The sequence below is a fragment of the Peromyscus eremicus genome, chromosome 2 (assembly GCF_949786415.1).
Source record: "Peromyscus eremicus chromosome 2, PerEre_H2_v1, whole genome shotgun sequence".
NCBI classification, from domain to species: domain Eukaryota; kingdom Metazoa; phylum Chordata; class Mammalia; order Rodentia; family Cricetidae; genus Peromyscus; species Peromyscus eremicus.
The window spans coordinates 9,724,242-9,737,003 of NC_081417.1; positions in this window are offsets into that span (position 1 = coordinate 9,724,242).

Below are 12,762 nucleotides of genomic sequence, written 5' to 3' on the forward strand. Positions count from 1 at the left end.
AGGGGAAAGCGAGCTTAGGGGAGTGGGAGGTCCCAGCTGGATCAGGAGCAGAGTGGGAGAATGGGGAGGGAGATACCATGATGAATGTCGACACCAGGGAAATAGGAAGAAGCAGAGTGCTAGAGCGGTCCCCAGAAATCCACAAAGATACCTCCACTGTAGACAACTGGCAAAGGTTGAGAGAGTGCCTGAGCTGAACTGCTCTGGTGATCAGATGGCTGAACACCCTGACTGTCATAATAGAACTCTCATCCAGTGTCTGATGGAAGCAGATGCAGAGATCCATAGCCAAGCCCCAGGTTGAGCTCTGGGGGTCCAATCAGTAAGAGAAAGGGGGGACTGTACAAGCAAGAGATATTGAGACCATGATTGGAAAAAGAACAGGGACAAGTAGCCAAACTAGCGGAAACACATGAACTGTGAACCAATGGCTGAGGAGCCCACATGGAACTGGACCAGGTCCTGTGGATAAGTGAGACAGTTGATTGGCTTGAACTGTTTGGGAGGCCCCCAGGCAGTGGAGCTGGGACCTGTCCTTGGTGCATGGGCTGGCTTTTTGGAGCACAGGGCCTATGCTGGGACTCTTTGCTCAGCCTTGTTGTAGGGAGGAGACTGGACCTGCCTCAGTTGAGTCTACCAGGCTGGGCTGACTCCCCAAGGGAGACCTTGCCTTGGAGGAGGTGGGAATGGGGGTTGGATTGGGGGAAGCGTTGGGGGGTGGGAGGAGGGAGGATGGGGGAATCCGTGGCTGATATGTGAAATTAAGTTAATTAAAAGTAAAAATATTAAATAAAAAATGGAAGTAATAAAATAATATTATAAAAAAGAATATTTATATTAAAATTATTATTCATAAAAAAACCTGAATTACCAAACTGATAATGATTTATAATCAACATTATGTTAATCCTGCTAAGTTCATTATCCCTTCATTTAATTTTTCCATTTTCAAACCATCCATTGTGGAACCATACAGAGACCTAACTCCCTAAATCATATTGCTCCCCATTTTTACCATGGATAAAACCTCTTTTTAAAAAACGTATTCTCCCTTAAGAATTCCCAGATGTCCCACCAGATTTGCTGACAGTGACTATTAAGTGTGAGGCTGGCTGTCACCGCACCTCACAGCCGGGAGCTGAGCATGCGTGGCAGTGGTCGCAGCAGCAAAAGCCCGAGTGGATACTGAGGTAGCTCACCTGGCACGGCAGCAGCCTGAGGAGAGGGTTGAGGGGGAGCACACAACCCATGAGCAGAGGTGGCAAGTTGACGGAAAGCAGACATAGGGGCGCATGCAGAAGAAGCCTGCATGGAGGGAAGCAGGGGCACGAGGCTGTCTCAAGGACAGAGCTGGCCAGCAGTGAGTGGCTAACTCTGGCAGTGTTTGGGGCCCAACTGGAGACCACAGCAGCTGGAGACGACTATAGAGACACTGCAATGGGAAACTCAGACCCAGTCAGAGGGCCTGTGTGGAGGGAGGAAAAGCCAGGCACAGGATCAACTCCAGAGGCTATAAAGCCAGTGGTGAGTGGATGCCTTGTGATTTCATGCCCAACGTTGGGGAAGAGATGAAGCATTTATCTAGTTATTCTTTATCAGTAAAAACTCAGAGGTCAGCTATCTGGGTAAGAACCTGATTGATCACAGAAATGGTGAAGAAGCAACCAGTGACCTCTTCTCTCTCTTTCCTTCCTCAATACAAAAGGCTGAGGCTTTCTTTCAGCCCCTCCCTACTACTACCTGTGTTTATCTATATACCCTCAGTTATCCAAAACAACATCTATGAATAATTTTGGTCAGCTAGTTGCTAGCTCTGCCCTCTGATTCATAGCAAACTTTATTGTCAGTCCTGGGAGTACCAAAGTGTAATCAAAATATATCACAATAAAGAATGCCAATGCCTCAGCCCCATGGGAATGCTAAGGCCCTCCTCAGTCAGGTTCTCTTGTGTGGTGTGTGTGTGTGTGTGTGTGTGTGTGTGTGTGTGTGTGTGTGCGCGCGCGCGCGTGCGCGCGCGCATGCATGCATGTGTGTGAGTGATATATATATATATTATATATATATTACATATATATATATGAATAGGCAAGAGATTTTGTTTTGTGAAAGAGATATAAGCATAAAAATAGCTCTGTGTTGGTTAGCGTCTTTCCAACACACTGCCCTACACAGCTGTTTCTGAGCCTGTGGTGAAGTAGAGAAAAGAAAAGACTATGCCTAAGGGTGTAGCTCAGTGGAAGACTCTGGGTGGATCCCCAGCATAACGCACACACACACACACACACACACACACACACACACACACACACACACCATAACTGGCTGTTTGCTTCTATGATGGGTGATATAACAAGTACTCAGCACTTTCCAGAGGTCACATTCAATGCACTAAGGCTAGAAAATGAATACAAACAAGAGCTTTGGAAAGTGAAATAAATACAAATAAATAAATAAAATCTTTATTTTAGGTGGACAAATTGTATATGAAAAAATCGTTTAGATTTTAGCTCCCTCCAAGCTACTGGAACTAATAGTGTCTGTAGGGAGGTAAGCGGATATGAGTATAACTCACAAAACAACCAGTTGAATTCATATATGCCAGGAAACAAATAGAAAATAAAATTTGCTTAAAATATCCTATGTAATAACCTAAAAATGCAAACTTCTTTTTTCTATTTATTTATTTATTTATTTATTTATTTTCATTTATTTTACATCAAGACTGCAATTTTCCCTCCCTCCTCTTCTCCTGTTCCCTTCCACCACCTCTCTTCTGCTCTCCCCCATCCATTCCTCTTCTGTTTCTGTTCACAAAGGGACAGGCCTCCCATGGGTGCCAACAAAGCATGGCTTATGAAGTTGAGGTAAGACTAAGCTCCTTTGTATTAAGGCTGGGCAAGGCAACCCAGTATGGGGAATAGGTTCCCAAAAGCCAGTTCAAGTGTTAGGGACAGCCCATGCTCCCATTGCTGGAGTCTCCTAAGTAGACCAAGCTACACAATGGTCACACTCATGTAGAGAACCTAGGTCAGGCCCATGCAGGCTTCCTAGGTGTTGGTGTAAACTTCTTAAAGATAAAGAAAAAAAGCTGTGTAAAACCAAAACACTGAAAACTTCAAACTTTGCTGAGACACAAAAGCCAGATTAGCAAAGATCATCAGTTTATGAATTATAGTACTTACTAATTCCAGATTCTCAATGATTCCTAGATTGACCTGTAGGTTCAGTGAATTAAATAATTGCAAATATAAATAAAGATTGCATAGAAATTTATTAGCTGATTCTACGATGTATCACCAATGATCTAAAATGGCTAAAATAATGGAGAAAAACAATCAAAATTGTTAGATTCTACATCATTTTAATGTTATACAGCTAAAGGAATCAAGACAGTGCAGTGTTAACACAAAGATTCTCTGTGTGTGCTTATGATATGAAAAATAATAAATGTCTTTATCAATAGTGCTTTACAAAAACCAGATAAATTTATGGAAAAAAAAAACTGTACACAAAATTAGCTGAAAAGGATCAGAGACTTAAACTTAAACACTACATTGACATATCTTCTGGAGAAAAAATGTGACCCATTCCACCATAAAGAAACCCTGTATAGAGGCACTTCAAACAACAGTAGCCAGTGAAATAACAATTATCAGTTAGATGTCACCAAAATTACAAAGTTATTGTTCAACAGACATCTTTATAAAAATAAAAAGCAGGCTTGGAAGTAGAAGAAAATATTTGCAATCTCTATCTGTGACAAAGGTGCAGTATTCATTACAAAGAACTTAATAATTAGAAGCAGACCAAGAATTAAAAGGCACACAAGCTAACTAGGAAGACTTGGCAAGATGTCTTACAGTCAACTGTGTTCATGACCATGAAATGTTCATTGCTGTCAATCATCAGGAAAACGTAAGTCCAATCACAGATTAATATCACTACACGCTCACTAGAAATGCTAGAGTTGGAAACACAAGGCAAAACTAGCAAGAATATGGAGTAAGTAGAGTCTCCTACTTTGTCAGTGGGAGTAAATAACAGTACAGTTGTTTAGCAAAGCAATTTGGTGATTATTTATACATCTAAAGATAAATCCACACTATGAGACAACAATTCCACTTACAATAACAAGAAAATATGTGTACGCCAAAATCTATAATTACTAGTATAAATTTAAAGATACAACCACTTTATAACCCAATAGTTCTACTTGAGATAAATGAGAAAATTTGTTTATAAAACATTTATAAGTACACTTATAGCATATTGTTAAATGGCTCACAACAGGAAGCATCACAAACATTCATCAGAGTAAAATAGATTAGTAACTCATTCAGTGTTCACACAGAATACTCAACAATAAAAGGGACCATTACTTGCACAACAGTAAAGAAAGATATCAGCAACAAGCATGCGCACATGATGACTGCATTTCTACGATGTTCAGGAGCAGACAAGCCCTACTGATCACAGAAATCAGGACCCTAGTATCCCCTGAGTGAGGGAAGAGTTGGAATCCAGTATGAGGATAATTTTAATGGGATAGTGTGATGTGTACATTAGCCAAGATATGCCACATTTCACATTGAAGATCTATCCACTTTATTGTATGCAAATTTTAAATAAATTTAAAAGTATATTTTAAAAACTAAAGTCATGTAAGGATCCTCTATTTCTTTATTATGAATTTAATGATTCCACAGCCATTATATCTTTCCCAAAGTTAAATTTTCTCATGTGTAAGACACTGGTAAACTGACTTTTTCAGACAGGAGGATGGTAAGTCATTGGATGTATGCTGTACTGCCTACAAGATATGCTAGTGTAATTGTGGTATAAAGCTTGTGGGAGTAACCAATCAATATTTCACTTGACTAAGGTGCATCCACAAGATGGAGCACATACCTGATTGCTTGGGTGACCAGGAACCTGAGACTAGATATTCAAGGCACTTAGAGTAAAACAAAATACTACTGTTCCTTTAAAAAAAAAAACAACAACATAGCAATAAAATTATTCCTAATGCCATTCAGCTATACCCATAGATCAGTGACTTGCTCAGTCATCATCAGAGAAGCTTCCTTTTGTAGCAGATGGGAACAAATACAGAGACCCACAGCCAGATATTATGCACAGAGAGAGAGAGAGAGGGATCTTGGAACACTTGGCCTTAAATGGGATGTCTCCATCAAATCCCTCTCCTCAGAGATCAGGGAACCAGAAAAAAATGAGACAGAAAGAGTGTAAGAGCCAGAGGGGATGGAAGATATCAAGAAAACAAGGCCCTCTAATTCAACATAATCAATGCACATATGAATTCAGCGACTGCGGTAGCATGCACAGAGCCTTCATGGGTCTGCACCAGGTACTGTGTTTATGCTATGGCTTCAAGATTAGTGTTTTTATGGGATTCCTAAGTGTGAGAATGAGTGTACCTCTGATTATTGTGTCTTCTCTTGGGCTCTTTTCCTTCTGTTTGTTTTGTCCAATTCTAATGTGTTAGTAATTATTTTATATTATATTATATCATATTACCCTGTATTATGTTATTATTCCTTAGAAGCCTGATTTTTTTCTAATTAGAGACAGAAAGGGAGTTGATCTGGATGAGAGGGTAGATGAGGAGGAACTGGGAGGAGTAAATGAGGGGAGAACCATAATCAGCATATATTATGTGAGAAAAATCTATTTTCAATAAAAGGGAAAACTTTTTAAAATGTTACTATGATGTACATACTATTTTATATATCATATGCAGAAAATACCCTTAGTGAAGTTCCACAGAATGCTAACCTGTATTAAATTGTTTATCCTTACCCTCTTAAAAATATAAATAAATGAAAATTCAGGATTTGATAAGAATCAGTTGTCTCTCATCCAGTAATAGGGTCTCCATTAAGTGACTAGTCAATCAACCCTTCAAGCCCACAAATATCTCCCTCTTTAATTTTCCTACTTCCTAAAAACAAGCCATTGCTACTGTAATTATTGGTGTTTTGTGAAAATTTAGAGACTGTTGCTATAGTTTGAATATTGCATATCTTCTACACGCTCATGTGTTGAAGGCTTGATAGTACTTGCTAGGGAAACTGTGAAATTTTGGGAGATGGGGTCCTGAGGAAAGTAGGTCAATAGGAGCTTGTCCTTGGAGTCGTATTTTATCTCCATTTCCTGTCTGCCATGAGGTGAATGGCTTCTGGAGCATGCACCAAGGGCCATGATGTTCCATCACCACAGGCCCGTAATCAATGGAAGCAAAGACTACAGACTGAAACTTCTGATACTGTGAGGCAAACAAACCCTTCTTTCCTTAAGTTCAAGTATCTTTCATAAAAGGTCTTACTGGTACATAGCACCCAGAAAACCATCTGTAGAAAGAGAGGAAATGACATCATTAGCTGCAAGCAGCATCTATAATAGAAAGTGTTTTATTTCTCTACCAGGTTGTTATTTTCTATGAAGAGAAAACCCAAAAATAGTTGTTCAAATGATGTTCTGTAACATTTAATGTTAATAAATTATATGGATGCTCCCAGAAGCTCAGTCTATGCCCACTCAAAAAACTGGCTAAAATCCCATTATTTAATAAGTGGAATTGAATTGAAAGCATCTTCTAACAAGCAAGAATAGTACAGTCCTCTCATGTTAGGTACATAACTAGTCTTTCAGGCAACATTGCAAAATAGACATCAAAACTTATTCTTTCATTCTCATGATGGAAGTTCATCTAGGTAGGAAAAAAAGATTTTTCTTTTTTGGTATACAGAGATTGTATTGGTCAGGGTTCTCTAGAGAAACAAAACCAGCAGCACATAAATATTTTAAAAAGACTTCTGTTAGATCAGCTTTCCTGATACCAGAGGCTGAAAGCTTTCTTGATGCCTGTGCTCACATAGGAGCCACAGCAGCTGCGGGCAGCTCAACCCAAGAAACCAGAAGCCTAGAAACAAAAGGCACCAGCCACCCAGCTCAGCCCAAGGAGGATGAGCATGAAGCATCACCCTCCTGCCGAGCACCATTGCCACACTCCCAGGAAGCACTCTATGTCTGCTGCCAAACCCAGGGGAAACAGCAACTGAAACATGTCTCCCTGGGAAGGAAGGGCTAGTGGAACATTGTCCCTTCTAACATTTCTTTCATCTTAGCTATGGAAACAGCCTCACACATATACACGGACACAGAAGTATACACCCCATGCGTGCCCATACACAGAAGTACGTCTTACCAGTTATATGGATATCTCTCCACACCTGAAGTTATCCAATGCAGAGGCAATGGCCATTGCTTAAATCTGATTTTAAAAGTGCTAGAACACTGGCATTTTATTTCAGCTGTTATGATCTACACAATTTTTCAGCCTTGAGACACTATCTTTCACAGAATTTCTTGATGTAATCCTATGACAGGCACTACCAATCCAACATTAAGGATGAGGAACTTTAAACTTAAAATTAATTTACTTGAGGGGTAGGAAGGATTGTAGAAGCCAGGATGGGTCAAGGACACCAGGAGAACACGGCCCACAGAATCAACTAAGCAGGGCTCACAGGGACTCACAAATACTGAAATGGCATCCATGGAACCTGCATAGGTCTGCTCTACGTCCTCTGTATACGCACTGTGGTTGTTTGACTTGGGATTCTTGTGGGACTCCTAACATGGGAGTGGGGGTGCTTCCAACTCTTCTGCCTGCTCTTGGGACCCCTTTCCTCCTACTGTGTTGCCTCGTCTAGCCTTGATGCGTGAGGGTTTATGTCTAGTCTTATTGCAGTTTATTTTGTCATGTTCAGTTCATATCCCTGGGAGGCCTGTTCTTTTCTGAAGGGAAACTGAGAAGGGGTGAATCTGGGAGAGGGGGTAGGAGAGGAGTTCAGGGGGGGGGGCTGCTTTCAGATATATTGTATGAGAAGAATATTTTTAAAAAAGGAAAAAGAAAACAGTTTATTTTGCACTTTTACAACTCAGTTAAATCAGTTATTCAAATCTGTTGAGATAGCTATATTAGTTTTTTTTAATCTCTACAAGCAATATGTTAATCTAATTCCAGTAAATTGAAGTTACATTGCTTCTAGGTACATCTTAAATAATGTATAAAATAGAATTTTCTACTCGATGTTTTTTCATACAAAAATTAAGCATATTCTTCTTGTTTCTGGTCTTACAAATTCAAGTTTTGCTAAGTAAAATAATTTTGCCTGCAGATAATATGACATTTATACACACACATATATATATGACACACACATATACTATGAAAATGCTAAATGTATCTTATATTTATTGAGAATTTACTACATGCAAGGCCTTATGCTGCATGCACTGCATAAACAATCTTATTAGCACAAAGGGGGAGGGGAAAAACAGAAAACTAATTTCTATTTATATCTGAGACCATGAGAGGGATCGACTTGATTCTGATAGTATGACTATTGAAAAGGAACCTGAGCAGCTCTGAAGACAAATACCTGACACAAAGCCTTGCAGGTCACAGCTCTGCCATCACCCTCACTTTTCCTTGTGTGTTTCCCGCCCCCTTGAAAGGGTTATTGTGAACATGACCGGACAAAGTAGGCAGACAGCCAATCCAGTACGCCAGGTCTCAGCAAAAAGGGAAAACTGTCAGTTGAAGACTGAATTTTTGCTAAAAGCCCAAATATGTCTAATATGGCTGTTTCTGCCAAACTCAGCTACAGGTGACCACCCAGGACACCAGGGAAGGAAACAAGCCTGGGGCACAGAAGCACAATGCTTCGAGATGTGTTCCAAACTGAGTCTCTAACTTGAGCTCTGTGTATCAAATCAGTAAACTCACTGTGACAGACGTGTTTGCTGTCACTTGTGAGCCAGCCAAGACTCCATCAACCCTGCTTACCAAACAGAATGCTTCTGACAAGGTCACCACCAAAGTCGCCTTTGGTGATTGCATGCAGATGGTTGCTCTGTAAGGGCTTGCGGCTCTGTGCACAGATGCCAGAGACCCGTGTACATGGAACCGTCCTAGAGTCGGGAGCTGCATCATTATCTACCACAGACATCCTGTAAGCAATCACTTCATTACTAATGGGAGACAGTTTATCAAGAACAGAATACAGAAACTGCTTGCAACAGACAGGAGTCACATTCTAATCTCTAGTTCCTGAGTCTGATTATTCTGTTTCAGAAACTCAAACTAATGACCACACAACTGTGCTCTAAATTAACATCTGAAACAAACAAACAAACAAACAAACTGCACATTTCCTTTCTCCCAGAATCACATGACAACCCTGCAGGTAAGAGAATAGATATCCTAGGTCACTAATTTGTGAGTCATTGTGTTTCCAGTCTGAGAATATTATTTACTCGTCATAATGAGTAATAACTTAAGAACTCCAATTGAAAATAATCAAATTCTATCACTGTACATGTCACAAGCTGGGAAGGGGCAATATGGCAGTGTCTCCGTATTTTATCACACATCTAGAACATTCAGCAAATGCCTGGGCATAGAAAAAAATGCGAACTTTGAAAGTTCATTTAGGGAAGAAAAATGGCCTTTTGCTATCTATCTGGCTCCAACCATTCTTCTAGCTGATGAACTTCTAGGGAATCCTTAAAATAGAATCTATTTATCCCCAAACAGATATAAAGGCACCTGAACCTAAATAGCTGTTTCCCCTCTCATTCCTGAGCCTGGCTTCCCTAAAAGCAAGATAGAAAGGCAATGATGGCTTACAGCAACAATGGCTTACAGACCATTGCTTTAAGAGAGTATGTGGTAAAAGGGGTTGCCATGGCTTTTCATGCATGATTTATGTTTCCAGCGTTTCACTGGGGAATAATTTACATGCCACAAAGCTCATCCACTGTGAATTTATGTCAGTGATTTTAGAAAAGTTGCAGAGTGAACGTTATCCCTAAAAATGCTAATTTGTGAGCTTCATTTACCCTGTCTTAATCACTGTTCTATTTTTGTGATGCAAGCCATTACCAAGGCAACTTATAAAAGAAAGCACTTAAGTGTGGGCTTCCTTACAGTTTGGGAGGGTTAGTCCATGATCATCATGGTGGGCAGCATGGTACTGGAACAGTAACTGAGAGCTCCTTTCTGATCCTCAAGCAGCAGGCAGAAAGAGAGTGAGAATGTGCCTGGCATTCCAGTAACACACCTCCCCCAACAAGGCCACACCTCCTAATCCTTCCTAAAAATTCCATCAACTGGGAACCAAACATTCAAATATATGAGTCTATGGGAACCATTCTTATTCAAGCTACTACATAACCCAATGGCCTCCTTTCCATTTTACACTATCCCTCTGCAACCACTGTTCTGCTTTTTCTATGTAGAGAATTACCTTTCCTGACAAAGTCATCTAAACAGAAGTGTAGGCTTCCACATCTTATCTAATGTAAGGGTTTTGTGGTTTATCCTCACTAAAGCAAGTAAAAACAGCTCTGTTCTTTTTATTGGGTGAATAGTGTCCCTACTATATGGATATAATGTAGTTTGTTCTTAAGCAATAAATTGTTAGAAATAAACATGAGGTCACAAAGAAAGAGACCACCATCCCATCTACAGTGTCTAGACAAGGAAAACTTTACTCTTAATCAAGAGTGTGTCCTCAGGAAGACCACACACAGAGAGACAAGAAGTGTATTGATTTTTTTTTTAATGAACCACAATTTTTTTTTTTTATTTTGCAATACAATTCAGTTTTATATATCAGTTACGGATTCCCTTGTTCTCTCCCCTCCTGTCCCCCTCTCCTTCCCCCCAGCCCACACTCCATTCCCATCTCCTCCAGGGCAAAGCCTCCCCCAAGGACTGAGATCAACCTGGTAGACTCAGTCCAGGCAGGTCCAGTCCCCTCCTCCCAGGCCGAGCCAAGCGATCCTGCATAGGCCCCAGGTTTCAAACAGCCGACTCATGCAATGAGCACAGGACCCTGTCCCACTGCCTGGATGCCTCCCAAACAGATCGAGCCAATCAATTGTCTCACCCATTCAGAGGGCCTGATCCAGTTGATTTTTATTCTAAGGAAGATAGTGACTTTGTCTTTTCCGCCATTGGCAGAGGTCTGACCTTACAGACGTATTACAGGTGAGTCCGCAAAGAACTGGTACATAGGAAATGAAGGAAGTGGGGAGGGGTCACTGTCCAAGGAGAAAAGAGTCACTGCTCCAGGCCATCAAATTTCTAGATTAGAGTAGTGGGCCTTTGAATAAACAAAAGTTTTTCTGGGTGGGAAGGTGTTGTTTTAACTTTGGTACAGTGACTGTCTTAATCTACTGCTTTTTCAGCCAGCAACTGTGACTCTGCAGTCACCAGCCTGTTTCTCTTGGCAGCAGCCCAATCACTGAGGCCACAACCTGGTGAGAACTCTGTTCCTGCAGGCTGTGGCTCTGTCTTTGCCACTAAACGTAACTTTGACTGAATATCTATCATTCTCTTTATAAATAAGACTCGAGAGTCAAAGACTGACATGAAAACCTGCTAGCTCAGAGAGGTTGAGTAGCACCTAGCTAACAACCTTCTCTTCTTGCTGGCATCTCCCAAAGAGAGCGTTCTTCTGACAAACAAACAAACAAAAAAAAAAAAGCCACCACTCCAAATCCCTCTGTACTCCTTCAGGTGCATTTCTCTGTCTCTTCCGGATGCCTTCTGCTGCACTATGATTACTTTCTGATAACTAGTTGCTAACTCAGGCTCCAAACTAAGGTTAATTTTATTTAATCAATGCAAATGTAAACTCAGGTTTCACAGTGTGATGGAATATTCCCCAAAAGTGACGATTAAAACTTTTGAAATTCTTACAAGGTGGAGGAGACAAAAAGGTATGAATTCCTTGTTCTAAACACAAGTTTTATAGTATTTGATATAAAAGACTCAAATTTGATATTTCTTACACTAGTCACCAACTGATAGATATTCAGATTGTTTCCAGTCTGAAGCAACTATAAATAACACCACCCAAAACATTAGTATAAAACTTTATGTAGACATTTGGTTTGGGGTTCTCTTGGGTAGACATACACACAAAAAGTAGTTACTGAAGTTGTGTAAGGTTTTTGCTGAATTTTTAAGAAACTAGACAAAATGTTTTCCAATGTAGCTGTCAAATTTTATATGACCAGCAACAACGAAGACCAGTTTCACATTTGCAGCATACTCACAACTTCTTGGTCCAACCAGTTACAATTACACAAGTTGCCTAACTTAGGACATGGGTAGAACCCAATAAACCCAGTGCAGAGTGAAGATATCTCACAATAAAAACACATTTAAAAAAAAGAAAGAAAGCATTTAGCACACTTGAACATCAGAACTTAGCTGTACCCTCATCCAAGGAGAATTGTTTTCTTCTTTGTGACCCCAGGTGATGAAGTTGTGGCTCCATTCAGTGCTTTCCCATGTCATGCATATTTCTGTCCCCAAAGAGACCAAAATTCAAGATTCACATACAGTTCATTTACTTATTTTGAGAATGAGTTTCATCAGTATCCCAGGCTGGACCAGAACTCACTATGTATCTCAGGTTAGCTTCAATTTTTCTGTCTGCTTTTCAAGTGCTGCTACTGAAAATATGCATCAGCTTTTGAAGTTTGACTTAAAAATGCACTACCCCATTGGCTTGCAAAGCAGTTGAATAGTTCCAGTGAACTCAGGAGCCACTCCATGTGTGGGCCTCCTAATGACAATGCTCCTGAATGATGTTTTTCTGTGAAACACCTAACAGAGAGACACACTACACACTCAGTAATGCATTGCAATCTATCTGA